The following is a 17,380-nucleotide window of genomic DNA, read 5'->3' as shown; positions in this document are numbered from 1 at the left end:
ATACTGAAGAGAGCTTACAGGTCTCTCTAAAAGGCAGTTATAGTGCATTGGTGCAGCCAATATGGAAAGCAGTATGGAGATTCCTTGGAAAACTGGGAATGGAACCACCTTTTGACCCAGCTATCCCACTCCTCTGTCAATACTCAAAGGACTTAAAAATAGCATACTACAGAGACACAGTCACATCAATGTTTATAGCAGCACAATTCACAATAGCTAAACTGTGGAACCAACCTAGATGCCCTTCAGTTGATGAATAGATAATGAAAATGTGGTGTATATACACAATGGAATACTATTTAGCATTAAAAGAGAATAAAATTATGGCATTTGGAGGTAAATGGATGGAGTTGGAGAATATAATGCTAAGTGAAGTTAGCCAGTCCCCTAAAACTGAATGCTGAATGTTTTCTCTGATATAAGGAGGCTGATTCATAATGGGGTTGCCGGGGAGCATAGGAGGATTAGATGAACTCTAGATAGAGCAAAGGGGAGGGAGGGAAAGGGAGGGGGCATTGGGATAAGAAAGATGGTAGAATGAGATAGACATCATTACCCTAAGTACATGTATGAAGGAAGACACGAATGGTGTGATTACACTTTGTGTACAGAGATATGAAAAATTGTGCTCTATATGTGTAATATGAATTGTAATGCATTCTGCTGTCATACATAACCAAGTAGAATAAAAACAAATAAAAGCCAAGACTTCCAGGAAAAAAAAAAGGACTTAATGTAAGTATGTATGTAAAAAAGCACATAGGTCAAGAATTGTTTGAGTCTTTTTTTGTAAACTAGGTAAGACTGACATAATGAGTGGAAATTTGCCAGGCAGATTTGAGGAGCTGCTAAATAAGCAGAGGAGAAAACAGCATTTGCAAAGACATAGGAACATGAGAGTGCATAGTAGATTCAGAAATTAATAAGTAGGAGCAATACAAGATGAAGATGTCTTTTTTTGACACTTGCTTTTTAAGTTGAATGAATATATATTAAGACCATATTTATCCTCTTAAAATTGTTCCATTTTGGATAGAAAATTGCTGGACTGTCTGATACTTAGTTTCTTCACCTCTATCTAAATTATTTTAGACATGAGAAAAGAAGGAGGGAGGATAGGAATTTGTTATAGTTTAGGGCTATACTAAACATTGATAGAGCAAGAATGCAATTAAAATCTCTTTTCTGATTCACTGAGAGTCTTCTAATGAGCAAACACAGATTCAAACAGATTGAGGATGGTAGTTTTTTTAATGACATAAAACTATTGCCATGGGGTGTTTTGGCTGACATCATGAAACTAATTTTGCTTAATGGCTATGGAGGCCTACAAATTCAAATGTGCAGAAAATGCAGTAAATTACTGGCCTGTCAGTTTCTGGTTGCCTGTCATGTTTATCTGAATAGCAGCTTTTGTTTCCAGACTGTCAGGAGCAAGTATGTGGACCCCTTCAAGGTTGTATTTGTACATGCTTGAATAATTCAATTCAAAGCCATCTAAATATAGCAAACCGACAACAGTGAAACAATGTGTCTTCTTATACTGTTCATACTTATAGAATCAGGGAACACATCTATGGATATCTCTTTTCATTTTGGAGGGCTCTTGAAACATGTCAAGCATTTATAGTGGTATAAATTCTGATTTTATTGCCAGAATTGATGACTCACACCTTTGAAATACACGAGAGTCATATGGAGAGCAGAGCAAACATTTCCTTTATGACTTTTCAATTCAATGAATGATTTGAAGGCACCCACTTTGTGCTAGGAATTGTTGGAATAGAAAGGTGAACGAGTAGCATTTTTCCTGGTATCAAACTGTGCGGGTTTTTTCCCCTTTAAGTTATATTTAGTAAACTTGACTAGGTCTGTGTGTGTTTTGGTGGGAGGGTGTTAAAAGCTACAGTAAAGTTTTGAGATACTTGTTAACAGGTTGTTTCAAATGGTTTTGAAATAGTAATGGTTCACGTTTTTTGATGACCTCATTTTATAATTTTCAATTAAGATTACTTCTTCCTATTGCTCTGGATAATTAAAAAGATATATTTTAGATAAAATGCGAATCATTCCAATATTATTATCTCTTCAGTTTTTTATTTTTATTTTTTAATATTCATTTTTTAATTGTACACAATACCTTTCTTTTGTTTATTTTTATGTGGTGCTGAGGATCGAACTCAGGGCCTCGCACATATTAGGTGAGCGCTCTACCCTGAGCCACAACCCCAGCCCTCGTCAGTTTTTTAGATAGCATCTGTTAGACCCTAGATTTGGAGGGACAAAATATCAACCATTGTTCTCTATGGAATAAAAGAACTCAGCAAAAAGGAAACCAAAATAATCAGCATGTGAAAACTTTTAGACCATTTGGTGTGCTTAATGTTATCAAAATAACAAAATTCAACCTGAAGTGCACAAAATTTATATTTGGTTTTTGCGGGTATATTGTTTTTATATTCAAGGCTATCTGAAAATTTAAGCAGGAATAGACCATTTGCTTTGAATATTGATTACCTAATTAGCATATTAAATCTTTGGGTTTTATATTATGAGTGGTCAAGGGAGCTTAGGAATTAAGGTATTCTGGGGCTGGGGATGTAACTCAGTGGTAGAATGCATGGAAGCCCTAGGTTCAATCCCCAGCATCCAAAAAGAAAGAAAAAAGAAAAAAAAGAAATTAAAGGCATTTTGTATGTCATTATATCACATGAGTAGAACCAATCTAGGGAAACAAAAAGGCACTGAGAATCCATGTCATAACAAATTCTTCTTTTAGTACCCTTGATCATTTCATTTCAACTGCCTGAATGCCTCGTTTTCTTCTCTTTAACTTCTTTTTTGGGAGGCGGGGTGGGGGGGAAGGCCAGGTATTGAACTCAGGGGCACTCAACCACTGAGCCACATCCTCAGCCCTATTTTATATTTTATTTAGAGAGAGAGTCTCACTGAGTTGCTTAGAGCCTCTCCATGGCTGAGGCCGAGGCTGGCTTTGAACTCGCAATCCTCCTGCCTCAGCCTCCTGAGCCCACTCTGTCCTTTAACTTCTTACTCAAAAGACTTCCCAAAGCCATTCCTAAACATTTTCTCCAGAGGAGACTCCTGGAATTTTTATAATTTTGTTTGTTACAACTTCAAGGATTTTTTTTTAACTTTTTTTGTGTGTGTGTACTTAAAATTATATTTCTATTGTATTATGATTTTCTCTCCCTGCCCCCTTCTTTTCTCTTTTTCTCCCTTGGTACTAGGAATTGAACCCAGGGGCTTTACTACTGAGAGACATCCTTTAGTTCTTTTATTTTTTAAGTATTTATTTTTTAGTTGTAGTTGGACACAGTACCTTTATTTTATTTATTTTTACATGGTGCTGAGGATTGAACCCAGGGCCTTGCACCTGCTAGGCAAGTGCTCTACTGCTGAGCCATAACCCCAGCTCCAGTCCTTTTATTTTGAAACAGGGTTTTGTTAAATTGCTGAGGGTGTGCTTTGAACTTGCAATCCTCCTGCCTCAGGTCCCCTGAGTTGCAGAGATTACAGGCATGCCCCTGGATTATAAATTTCTTGAAGTTATCGTGGATGTTGAGTTGAACCATGAAGGATGGTAAGAATTTGGATAGGTGAAGAAGGGAATTCTTGTCCTAAGGAGGGAAACTCTATAAACCACAGTTCTTATGATAAAAAGAACAAGATGCTAAATAGATCCTTTAGCTTGAAGAATATGAGTGAAATAGTGACAAAGTTGTGAAAGTAGAAAATGACTTTCTTTTTTGTTTGTTTGTTTTGATACTGGGGATTGAGCCCAGGGGTGCTTTACCACTGAGCTACATCTCTAACCCTTTTTAAATTTTTTTATTGAGACAGCCTTTTGCTAAGTTGCTTAGGGCCTTACTAAATTGCTGCAACTTCCCTCAACTGATCTGATTCACTGGGATTATAGGCCTGCACTACTGTGCCTGGCCAGCTCACTTTAGTTGTGTGTAGGAAGGGCTTAATGGAGAATTGAAGGAGAGAATGCTTGTCCTACTCTACCTCCCTTTTATTGTTATGTTACTCCCTAAGGGAGAACAGAGCCAATAACACGATGGGATGTAAAGTGCCAGTTCTAATATACTATGATGCCATGGTACGCTTTTAAATCTGCAGAATTGAGCCATCACTAAAACCTGTTTCATCTATTTATGAATTATTTAATTAGAGGTCAGCAAACTTTTTGTAAAGGACCAGATAGATAGTAAGTATTTGAAGTTTTGTGGCCACAGAATTCCTCTGTTGCATATTCTTATTTATTTGTTTATAACCTTTTATAAATGTAAAAAGCATTCTTAGCTCTAGAGCCAGACAAAACTATCCATGGACTGGATTTGGTCTCCAGAATGTAGTTCAACTTCTTATTTAGTTGACTGAGGTGCTTATTTCTGAACTTAAAATTTCTAGAATTTAGACACCAAGACTGGCTTGGTGATGGTATTTTTCCATCTGTCTGTATTTTCATTGTCTGCTCACAGGTTATATTTTCTAAGGGTCAAGAAGCTAATAGTTTGATATGCGGATGCTGACTCACAATGTTGTGGGGAGTGGAGGTTCACTGGATTGGAGTGGGGGTAATAAGTGGAAGGGAGGGAGGGGGAATGGGAATGGGAAAGACAGTAGAATGAATTGGACATAATTTCCTATGTTCAAATATCAATACATGATCATGTAACCCCATATCATATGCAACCACAAAAATGGGAAGTTGTACTCCATGTATATATGTCAAAATACATTCTACTGTCTTATATAACTAAAAAGGACAAATAAAAAATAAAAGAAGAAGCTAATAGTTACCGAGAATTCTTCATTCTCTTTCCTACAATCTTGATAGTTTTGCATTTCAGGTTGTCTTTCATTTCTAAATGCTTTGGAAACTTTCTGATGTCTAAGACTATTTTACTCCTCTTTACTAGCTGTGTACTCATTAACACATGAGGATTTTAATGGTTTTTATAAATAACATACTTTATTTGTATTCTGTTATAAATTATGAACAATTTGTTACTTTTTTAATATAGTAAAGTTCAAATATCAGACTTGAGAAAACAGCATATTATATAAACAGAGTGATTTAATCTCAGTGCTCATTGGTTTAATTGCGTTTCTGGGTTAGATTCTCCTATATGTTGTCTTGTTTTTGCTTTAAATATATTCTCTGTAATCAAGTGTGTATGCCAGATTTTTCTATCAAGAGAAGTTACTCCTGTATACAGGAGTCCCCCATACACACTAACTTCAAAACTAACCCTAAATATGCACAATTGTAAATGCACATTCACATTTGTACACACATACACTTTTACATACAGGAAAACATATACACTCTTATATATACACACAATACATATACAAATAAATACCACACACATAGATATACACATGTTCCCAATCTTGAATTGCCATGCTCAACTGCTGAAACTAGTCTTTTCCCATATTGTGTCCTTCCTCATTGATTATATGTATCTATATTTCTATTTGGTTAATCTAATACTTTTTGCTTCTCTCTTTGTTTAATGTATTGTCCTACTTATTGCATTCTGCATTTCATTTGTTTTTCTATAATTTCTTGGAGTTTTACAGTTGTAAAAACTTTAATCCTTTAAGTAAGCAAATACTCTAAACTCACAAAATTTTTAAGTGAATGATCAATGCATATCATCATTATAAACACATTCTCACATTTGTAGTACATTCAAAATATGTGATATGTATTCACTATTAAACACTGTGAAAATTTTAAGCTTATTTTCAGGAAGATTAGGTAAACAAATAATCACCAATGCAAACAGATCTTATAAATAGCCACAACTTGCCTGTCAGTTGTTGGTATAAAGAGTATAAACAAATAGATGTGGTTTGCAGGTGATTGGCAGTGCTTATACATTCAGTGGTTACAGACACAAGCTGAACCTTGGGGGAAACACATCCAAGTGCAGAGGCATCCTTCTCTCTCTACTACTTAGCTACATCCCCCCACCCAAACTCTTTTATTTATTTTCAGACAGGGTCTTGCTAAATTGCCTAGGCTGGCCTTTAATTTGGGATCCTTCTGCCTTGGCCTTCTGAGTAGCTGGGATTAATGGCATGCACCATCAAGTCCCTGTAGAACTGGAATTTTTTAAGGTTCTTGTTGCATATTGCAAAATTGCTTTTCAGAAAAATTATAACAGTTTGTGCTATCATGAGTAGTGTGCAAAGATGCCTCTTTTATTGCATTGTTATAATAGTATATATTATAGTATCATATTATATTATCGTTTGTAGCTGCCAGTATAGACTAGAGTATGTTGTAGTAACAAATAATCTTGAGAAGCTCTGTGGCTTAATGCAATAAAGCTTCTTTCTTGTTTATGCTTTATGTCTAATGTGTATCATCAGGAGTCTTACTTCTTCAGAGCTGTTTGTTTAACCAGCCTCATCGGAAATTCCACCTCATCACTGCATACATAATCCCTGTAGCAGTGGGTAGGTCTTCCAGCTGTGTATTGGTTCTTGAAGTTTATATCTAGAAATCTCTCATATCTACACACATTTCAGTAATTAAAGCAAGTATTTAGCTATACCTAACTTGAAAGAAGGCAGTGAAGTACAATCCTGTCATGAGTCCGGTGAAGAGAAAAACTGAAATGTATTAATGACATCTTATTTTTAAAATAACTTCATTTACATTGATGAAATGACAGATCATTTTAATTTGATTTTCTTTTTGCTAACATAGAGAAACATTTTTCATATTTATTAGACGTTTGTTTTATTTAACTTTCCCTTTAGGCTTTATAAACATGCGCTATTGGTTTACTTTTACATTTCCAGATTTTTAAATTTTATATTTTTTTATGGGAATGGGCATTCAGGGTGGTAATATTATAGGGAGTGCAAACTTTTAGAAAATATTTTGTTGAAGGATTGAACTGGTAAAGAAGTTAATTTTTTTTCTCCTTTAATATACTGTATTGCCGGGTTTCTGTTCTCGCGACTAAAAGGCTCAGGGGTCACTCCAGTTAAACTGGGCTAACTGGGCTGCATGAAATAACCACACAAGAGACACAAATACCTTTTTCTTTGGGATCGCTGTGATGGCTCCTCTGACCTTAAGGGTCTGCAGAAAGAGAGAGCACGCGCTGACCCCTTTTATTGAGGAGAAGCTATTTAAATGAGGCAAGGGGTCAGGTTTCAGGGGGCTGAGTCTATCTTCATGATGTCAGTGGACATCAGCAGGCTGACTGACACCTGGGTAGGCCACACCCAAGGGCACAGTAAGAGAAGGGGACACACACAAGGCACTTCCATGGAAGATTCTATCCTAAACAGGGTAAGTGGTTATATTACAAAGAAACAGGTGAGCATAGCTTTACCCATGGGGCTGTAGCAAGACACACCCATGCACCAACCCTCGCACCCAAGAAGGGTGCCACATTTCTGTGACTGAGAGCCTCAGCACATAGCCGGGGAGTGTAACTCAGTCACGTGTAGGGTTGGCCTCGCACATAGTATGTTTTGATAGATTTCAAGAATCATCATTAATATTAAATAATCAAAGTCTAGCAGAAGTTGTTAATTCTCAATATTCTAAAGATTTCTAAAGAAAACTTGAACACAAAAATTTGTGAGTAAACAATCAAGTTAGTATTCTCCTATTGAAATAATTAAATTATCCACTCAGATTTAGTTGTATTGACCATGTCTGATTTTCCCCCCTCCTTTTCAATTCAGGTATCTGCCTAAACTGGAGCTGATGCTGTAGACATTTCTTTGTGGTTTCTCTAAAAACCTAAGGTGAGATATTTTATAAATACATTAGCCTTTTAAAATATATTTTATAATAAGAAAGATGTGTTTCTGAAAAATTTAAGACAACACCAAATGTCTTTTCCTTATTTATAATAATACTACATATAGCATGCTTTTACTTTTTGTTTGTATGACATTTGCCTGAAATAAACAAAACTGGTTCTAGCAATAAGATACTTTTTAGTGTATTTTTCCATTGTTTTTATACTAAAAAAATGGAGTTACACTGATATTCTCTGACATACTTGAGAAAGATATTGGCATTATGATCTGATAGTCTTGAAGACAAATCCTTGATTAGTTAATCATAGATTAAAACTGGGAACTGCTTTAATAGGCCAGTTGGTAGGAGTTTTCTCCACCTTCTTGGACTTGATTATTTCTATAATTCCCTCTATTTGTGGGGCCTATGTAATAAAGATATATCCATTAGTATTTTAATAGTTAATTTCTATAGAAAGTTTCCCTTCTACAGAAAGCTTCTATAAATAGCATTCTGCTATAAAGGTAAGGTTATTAGCCCTGTCCCATTTCCTACCTGTCTTAACTCGAGTCCTCTTCAGTTTTTTTATTTTTGAAATTCTTCATTTTAAAAAAATTTAAATGGGCCATTTTAAGTTTCCCTTTTGGTCTTTCCACCTGAGTCCAGCTGTTCTCTAAACTATTCTTGTCATTGTCAGCAGGGTATTTTTTTCCTAAAAGATAAATGTCAGCATAGCAGTTTAGTATTCAGAATCATTCAGTATCTCTACCTGGCTTAAAGGTAATTTACAAACTCTTTCATGGAACATTATAATTTTTTACAATTTTCCATCCCACTACTGCCCTAGGCATGATTGTTCAATTCCTCTGACACCTTTACTGAAAAATAATTTACATACCATAAAATAACCCATTTAAAGTGTACCATTCAGTGGTTTTTATTGTATTTCAGAGTTGTGCAACCAATACCACAATCTAATTTTGGAATATTTTCATCATTCTTAAAAATACTATTAGTAGTCTCTACTCACCACCCCCCACCCCCAGCCTCTGTCAGCTACTAATCTACTTACTGTCTCTATAGGTCTACCTCTTCTGGACAGTTCATGTAAGTGAAGTTGTATAATTTATGGGTCTTTTGTGACTTATATCTTTCACATAGCAAAATGTTTTCAAGGTTCACCCATGTTGTAGCATTTATCAGGACTTCATTACTTTTTCTTACTGAATAATATTCCATTTTCTGTGACTGGAGTTGAACTGGTAAAGAGCTGAGCTTCTAGGTGTCTGTCTGGGTAGTCAATTTTAAGAAAAGGGCCAAAATGAAAGTAACAGTCAAGTCTTTAATCATTTACTGCATTAGGATAAGTAAGAGATTAACTCTGAGAAAGTGTAGGCTCCCTGAGGTTGAGGTGGTCTCACTACTGAGGAAGCCTTCAACAAAAGGTTTTTGCAGTGTATGGATCCAGGGGAAAGGTGAAATGGTTATGAGTGGACAAGTCCAGAGGCAGCCTAGGGAAAAGTATCTTCAATATTTCCTAGCCTCTTCAAAGGGCCTGAGGAAAGGCCTCGGCTAAAGGCCATGAAGAGCTTTCTGGATGAAGTCACTTGGGCTAGGAATGCTGAAATGCTAAAATTAAGAGCATGGCGAGCTGGGGCCTGAGTCTTTATATGTTGCTACACACTGGCTGTGTCAAGTCTGGTGGGGAGAATCCCGCTATCCCTGTGAAGCCTTTAAATTGTAATTATTTATGGTTGGGCTGAAAAAACCATGCATAAGTATTTTTATGGCCAGGAGCCGGACTTAATACATACAGGCCATATTTCATTTATTAGTTAGTGGACATTGATTTGCTTTCATTTTTTGGCAATTTATGAAAGTATGCTATGAATGTATATTTGTATGTAGTTTTTTTTGTGTGGACATATTGTGCTTAATTTTTTCCTGAGGTGATAACCCTGTTTTTAGGTGTTTCCTATTTTCAACAGTGCCACAAGAAACATTCCTCTATATGACTCTTGCAGTACATGTGAAAAAGATTCCATTGGGTATATGTACCTATGAATGTAATTCCTGGGTCATAGGGTAGTAATGTTAATCTGAAAGAGAGAAAACAAACTTATTTCCAGGAGTTGTACCATTTTACCCTCATAGCTTCAATGTGTAAGAAATCGTGTCATTTTACAATTCCTACAATATGTAATATTTTTCAGACTTTTTAATTTTGCTAATTGAATGATACAAAGTAGTATCTATAGTGATCTTTTAAGACAAACTTAAAAAATGATGTGTCATTTCCAATTTATAATAAAATGCAAATCTTAAATATATGGGTCAGTGACTTTTGACAAATGCTTATACTCATTTCACTCCCTTATAAAGCTTTAGAACATTTTATTACCTCTTAAGTTCCCTTGGATTCCTTAACATTTTTTCTCCTTACCAAAGGGAACTACTGTTCTCCTTTTGTTACTTTTTCAATTGGGTTGTTTACTTGCTTAGAAGCATGCTTTATAGATTCTGTGTATGAGTCTTGTGTCAGTACAATATTGAGTAGAAGTGGTGAGGGCAGACATCTTGGCTTGTTCCTGATTTTAGGCGATAAGTTCTCAGTTTTTCACTGTAAAGCTTGGTGATATCCTCAGATTGAAGATTCTTTTATTGCTGAAAGGTGTCTTTTTCCCCCTCACATATAAAGATAATGTTGAATTCTAAGTGTGGTGTTAAGGATAATTTTTAGAAGACGGTATAATCATGATTCTCTTATGGATAGGAAATGAACACTTGTCAACTATTTTATTTAACTCATTAATTACTGAGGAAACTGGTAAGATGTTAAAACCATTTCGAAGGAAGTTCTCAAGAGCTACTCATTTACATGCAATAAATGAATGGTGAAATAAAATTTTCAAGTAAGTACAAAATGAACTTCTCTACTGGACAATTACCAATTTTGTCCCATTGGACACAAGTAATTTGCTTTCCGTAGATAAGAATAATTTGCATTATAACTAGTGTTCTTTAACTTATAGAATTGAAAGTTTGAAAGCTGGAAATAGTGGATGCTTGAGCTAGGAAGGACATTCACTAGTCTTTTTTCTTTTTAAGTTCACTTCCAAGGATTTTACTGTTTTTTCCTGTAAAGTGTGGTCTTGCTTTAAACTTCCCTGATCCCTAGTGGTATTGAACCTTTTTCATGTATTTATTTTTTAAATTTTGTATATGTATTTTTTAGTTATAGGTAGACACAGTGTCTGTATTTTATATTTTGTATGGTGCTGAGAAGCAAACCCAGTGCCTCATGCATGCTAAGTGAGCACTCTACCTCTGAGTAACAACCCAGCTCCTCATGTATTTATTGGTTCAGTACATGTGTTGTGTGTGAAATGCCTCTTGTCTTTTGTGCAACTTTCCATGTTTTTTTTGTGTATGTTAATGCGTTATATGTTTTTAATAATAATTCAGTATAGATTGTATGAATTTGAACATTTTTCTTAGTTTATAACATCTTTTTTTTCTTTTGAGGTGTTTTTTTTTTGAAGGGGCAGTACTGGAGATTGAACCCAGGGGTGCTTTGCCATTTAGGCTACATCTCCAGTCCTTTTTTGTATTTTATTTTGAGACAGGGCCTCACTAAGTTGCTTAGGGCTTTGCTAACTTGTGGAGGCTGACCTCGAGCTTGTGATCCTCCTGCCTCAGCCTTCCGAGTCACTGAGATTACAGGGATGTGCCACCACCACACCTGGCCAAGGTGTTTTTTAAATGAACAAATGGCTCTTAGTTTTAATATAGTCAAACTTATCTTGAAAAATGTTTCTTTTTTAAGCATTATTAATTATTTATTTATTTTTAGTTGTTAATAGACGTTTATTTATTTATATGTGGTGCTGAGAGACCCCAGTGCCTCACACATGCTAGGTAAGAGCTCTACCACTGAGCCACAACCCCAGAACCAAGAAATGTTTCTTTACTCTTTTTTTTTTAATATTTATTTTTTAATTCTCGGCGGACACAACATCTTTGTTTGTACGTGATGCTGAGGATCGAACCCGGGCCGCACGCATGCCAAGCGAGCGTGCTACCGCTTTGAGCCACATCCCCAGCCCAAATTTTTATTTATTTTTATGTGGTGCTGAGGATCGAACCCTGTGCCTCTCACATGCGAGGCGGGCCCTCTACCACTGAGCTACAGCCCCAGACCCATTTCTTTACTCTTTTGGCTTTTTTTACTCCAAGGTCAAAAGATAACTCTTTTAACCATTAAGCTTTTAAAGTTGTTTTGATACTAAGGACCTTACTCTGATATTGAATTTTTCATGTGGTATGATATTAGTATTTAGTTTAATTTTTGTTTTGAGATGGGGTCTCACTGCGAGGCTGTATTTGAACTCTTGAGCTTAAGTGATCAGTCTCAGCCTCCTAGGTAATAGGGGCTATAGGTGTGTGCTGCTGTGCCTAGCCCAAATTTCACTTAAAACAAACAAACAAACAAAAAACCTACATCTTTTGCTCTGGAGATGGCCCAGATTCTGCCTTGAATTTGCCTGTGGTTTTGTAAGTAAACACACACACACACACACACACACATACACACACAGGGTGGGGAGATGTTATGGACAGAATGTTTGAGTCTCTGAAAGTTCACATGTTTAAGTCCTAACTCTCGGTATGATAATATTTGGGGATGGGACATTCAGGTGACAACTGGTGTTAGAGGAGATCATGAAGATGGGGTCTGATCCAATGGGATTCACCCTCTTATATGAAGAGACACCAGGAAGTTTGCTTTCCTTCTTCCCTGTCATGTGTGGCCACAGTGTGAAGGTGGCCATCTGCAAGCCAGAAAGAGAGCCTTCACTAAAACCTGATCATGCCGTCACCTTATCTTGGACGTTTTGCCTCTAGAAATGTAGGAAAATATATTTCTGTTGTTTAAGCTGCATGGTCTATGGTATTTTGTTATGATAGCCCAAGCAGACTAATATGTATTGTTTTACATTTACTCTTCGGTATTTGAAGTTTTCTTTATTAGACACTGCTTGTACAGAGAGTCAGGAATAAGAATTAGAGAGTCCAGGCTTCAGAGAGCCCACATCAAAATGCCTTACCCCACACAGCATTACCCTAGGCCACTTTTAAAACTTTCTTTTGAGGAAAAATCTCCTTAATGAGGAGGCACCTCAGATTATGGTTGCAAAAATCCTGGGGTTTGTGTTGGAGGAGAGAGGGATGCAAAGCAGCAGTCAGGAAAGATTAGCATATAGCCAGCTGTTTTACTCAGCTCCTAATTTTCTTGAAGATTCAAAAAGACCAGACATTTGAGTAGTATATATATGGGGCCAAGTTGTATGCACACAGGTGCTGAGTCACAAGAGAAGCAAAACAGAACTTCTGCAGTTCTTCTGGTTTGTTCCTCCATAGTGTTGCTGGGCTGCCTCTTGCCTCAGGCCAGAACCACCATCTCACACATAGCATATCAACATGGATCCTAGATGCCCCAGTAATATCTCATAGTTCTCTCTTTCTTATGTACTTTCTCCAGGGACAATAGACTGGGAGGGCCTCAGTCTCCTGAATAGTCTAGACTACAGGAGCACCACAACCAGCTGTCAAAGGGTTTTTTATTTTGTTATTTTGATGATGCTTCAATTTGAACCCAACTCTACTACTGAGTTACATTTGCAGCCACTTTTTTTCCTCTTTCCACATTTTTCATTGGTGCATTGTAGTTGTACATAATGATGGGGTTTGTTGTTAACATATCAGTACAAACAATACATAACAATATATTTTGGCCATTATCACTCCCCAGTCCTTTTAGTTTTATTTGAGGCAGGCTATCACTAAATTGCCCAGGCTGGCCTTGAACTTAGTGGTCCTCCTGCCTTAACCTCCTTAGTAGCTACCACACCCCTCTATTAAAGGGTTTTTATAGAGTTATTGAATGATTTTAAATAGGATTAAAGTGGCTATTAATTTAGAGTAGAATTAAAGATATTTTGGAAGCTGGGTGTGGTTCTAAACTCAGCTACTTGGGAAGCTAAGACAGGAGGATCGCAAGTTTGAGGTCAGCCTGGGCAACTTAGTGAAACCCTGTTTAAAGAAAAGGGGAGTGGGCTGTGAATATAGCTCAGTGGTAGAGCATCCTTGGGTTCAATTCTCAATGCCACACACACACACAAAAGATATTTTGCAATGGAGAGATTATTTAGAAGACTATGTAGTCCAGACAGGATATAACTTGAAGAAGACTAGACTCTAGAGAGTACAGATTGTGGTAGAATCTATAGAAATTGACCATTGATAAGATCTTGCTGTGGCGAAGGGAGGAAAGAGGGGCAGGAATCAAGGATGATTCCCAGGTTGGGCATTTGAGTGGATAGTGGGGCTATTTATTTCCAGTTCATGTTTAGGTATAGAAGGAACTTGTAGGGAGGAAGACAGGATTTTGAAATGTTTAGTTTGAGTTTTCTCTGACATAGTCAAGTGGAGATGCATAGATCTGTCTGTAGTCTTGGAGGGAGGTTGGGAGAGTTAGAGTGAGGAAGGGAGGGAGAGATATTGAGCTTAGTAGAATTTCAGGAGTGGTTGAAGAAAGACTTGAATCAAGATTGAGGACAAAAATCTCTGGGGACATCTAGATTTAGTGGACATATGTAGAAAAGGGCACTGGGGAAAAAAGATCAGGAAGAAGAAACCACAAGAGAAACTGTCAGCAAAGGATTTTACAGCAGCAGCCTTGGCTTCATCTCTACCTTCAGACCAGACTTTCCATTTTGTATCCTGTATTTGATCTTTGTCCTCAGACCTTTCCTTACTGAGCATTCTCTGCTGGGAGAGACTGTAGATGAGAAATAGTTTATTTTTGAACCCAGCAGTTGCTGGCTCTTTTTTATTTCCTCTAAATTCTGCTTGAAAACAAGTACTTTATTCTTTAGCTCATCTCCATTTGCCCCTTTTGCTTTACATATAAAAGAAACCAGTTGACACTTTGGACATTCTGCTTAGAAATTACCTTAGTTAGAAGTAACAATTCATTTTCAACATTTTCTGTTTTCTGTCTTACCATAGGCAGTGGTTTTGCTAAGTTTTTTGCCATTTCATAACAAGGGTCTTTTTCCACCTTCTGAGATGACATTTTACTTGCTCTTAAGGCCTTTCCAGTAGCCTCCTCAAGGCTTACTGGGCTTTTGCTGGTGAGATCCTTCAGGCCCTTCCAGCTTGTACCCACAATCCAGTCTTGAAACTAGGGTCACATGTTTTAGGTTTTTGTTATGTCATACCCCAGTTTTAGGTATTATATTCTATTCTGGCAATTGTTGCAGTGTAACAGGCCACCTCAAACCTAGTACCAGAACCTGCATGGCTTCTTCTGGCTTAGTCTTGGAAGTCACTCAGTGTCACTTCCATCACCATCTCTTGTCGTGAGCAAGTAAATGCCAACCTGGATGCAAGGAGAAGGGGACTTAGACTCCACATATTTATGGAGGAGTGGTAAATTCACATTACAGAAGATTATGTGGGATGGAAGATATTTTTGCAGCATCTTTGAAAAATAGTCTGTGACAGATGGATAAAATAAAATGCACAGGATTACAAAGGAAACCCATTATATTAAAATATTGTTATTAAGCTAATTATGATCAAGTGTATATGCTTATTTAACATAATATACAAGTTATTGTGGCATATAATATAACTATAGTAAATTAGAGGTTGGAGAAAATAACTTATTTTCCCATCAAAGTTTTTCTCCTAAATTCTATCCACAAATCCAATGGTCTCAGGGCTGGGGCTGTAGCTCAGTTGGTAGAGCGTTTGCCTTGCATGTATGAGGCACTGGGTTAAATCCTCAGCACCACATAAAAACAAGTAAATAAAATAAAGGTATTGTGTCCATTTACAAATAAAAAAAATTCAATGACCTGTAGATTAAAAACCTTTATGTTAATGTAATTGTGTTTACAAAAGTCATATTGCTGTGGATTGGGAAGTATATTTGTGTGTGAGGCGGGGAAGGAGGGTGAGAAGGCAGAGCCTATCAAGGAGGTCACCATAGGGTAAGTTCAACAGCATTTATTTTCCTTTTAAGATAAGGGTTTAATTGTTTTTTTTGTTTGTTTGTTTGTTTGTTTTAGATAGGGAAAGATACTAATGAGGAAATTTGAAGATATAGGAAAGGTAAAGGGTATTTGATGTTTCTGGGAAGGCAGGAGAGAGTCTAGTCTGGAGGTTAGGTGGAAGCATTAATCTTAGACAGGAGGCAAGGCCAGAGGAAAGGAATAATGGAAGGATGTTTGTGAGTGCTGTTCATTTATTACATCATGTGGCACTCTGAGAAAAATGTAGGCATAACACATTTCAACACAGGAGCAAGGGAGACCAGGACAAGTCTCTGAGAACATTGAAGCAGAGTGCTGGACAATATGAAACTATTGGGAAGGGAGTTGGGGGGCGGGAAAAGGTAATGAAATAGGGACCAAAAAATAATATAATGTAAGTGGTTGGGTGATTGGATGCAGAAGACAAGCTTTTCCTAGTTTGTAGTTTTTTGTTTTTAATACCTTTCTTAGACCAATCATTTTCCTTCCCATGAGTATTGATACAAAGAACAGTGGAATGAAAATAAAATGTATTTATATATTTTGACTTTTGCCTTTTTAGATTTAGCTTTTCTTAAGTGTCTTTTTAGTATACATGAGTAATACTTGGAATGTCATTGCCACACAAAAAATGTAAAAGCATCGGAGTTTCTTTTTCCTGGTTATTTGGGTTGATTTTTTTTTTTTTTAAGTTGTATATGGACTCAATTCCTTTTTGTTTTTATGTGGTGCTAGGATTGAACCTAGGGCCTCACACTTAGGAGGCAAGTGTTCTACCACTGAGCTACAACTCCAGCCCTATTTGGTTGATATTGAAAAGCACTACCTGTTTTTGTTGCTTTCACACTTACAACTGGACGGAATTGGCCTCAAAGGGTTCATAGTTTTCTTTGTCATTAGCCAACAGATGCTTGCTGCAGTGTTTTGCTCACAGTCTGTTTAATGTGAGGGCATCTGTGTATGCCAATGAGAAGAGCAGTACTATATAGTCACCTTTTTTTTTTTAAATAATAAATAACTGCCTTTAGTTTACACACAGATCCTGTACTAAGTGATCTAATTTGTGTTTAACTCAAGCTGTTATTAACATCTGGAAAATCTAACTTCAGATTGCTTTGACTATCTAATGTATCACTTTGCTAAGTCTCTCATATAATGAAACTACTTTGTATCTGTCGAAGAATTGCTTCATATCTTCTTGAAATGTTAAAAAATTTTAAACTTCAGGTCACTACTATATATCATAAATGACCTTAGGTTTCTAGATACAAATAATAATTAAGCACATATATGATATGAAATTTTTAATTCTTTTTTTTAGGGGGTGTGTACCAGGGATTGACCTCAGAGGCACTAGGTCACTGAGCCACATCCCCAGCTCTATTTTGTATTTTATTTAGAGAAAGGGTCTCACTGAGTTGCTTAGCGCCTTGCTTTTGCTGAGGCTGGCTTTGATCTTGTGATCCTCCTG

The 17,380-nt window shown here is 36.6% G+C and overlaps 1 protein-coding gene across 12 annotated transcripts in view; it reads left to right on the top strand.

Annotated features, from left to right (window-relative positions):
• Positions 1–17,380, top strand: part of Peak1 (pseudopodium enriched atypical kinase 1) — a 273,181-nt gene that overhangs the window by 33,094 nt on the left and 222,707 nt on the right. For 8 of the 12 annotated variants that reach the window (XM_046427922.2, XM_046427916.2, XM_046427917.2 and 5 more), the window contains exon 2: positions 7,747–7,809. The exons of 2 other annotated variants lie outside the window; for them this stretch is intronic. The gene's annotated coding sequence lies outside the window, so the exon portion shown is untranslated. Of the gene's footprint in view, positions 1–7,746; positions 7,810–8,890; positions 8,915–17,380 lie in introns of all 12 variants that reach the window. 2 more of the 12 variants (XM_058573792.1, XM_058573791.1) reach the window with 1 other exon arrangement.

This window comes from Marmota monax, unplaced genomic scaffold (assembly GCF_021218885.2).
Source record: "Marmota monax isolate L192 unplaced genomic scaffold, Marmota_monax_Labrador192_F-V1.1 WCK01_AAM20220418_F8-fsc00111, whole genome shotgun sequence".
In the NCBI taxonomy this organism is placed as follows: Eukaryota; Metazoa; Chordata; class Mammalia; order Rodentia; family Sciuridae; genus Marmota; species Marmota monax.
The sequence above is the reverse complement of the archived record's forward strand: the minus strand, read 5'-3'. Positions and strand labels throughout refer to the sequence as shown.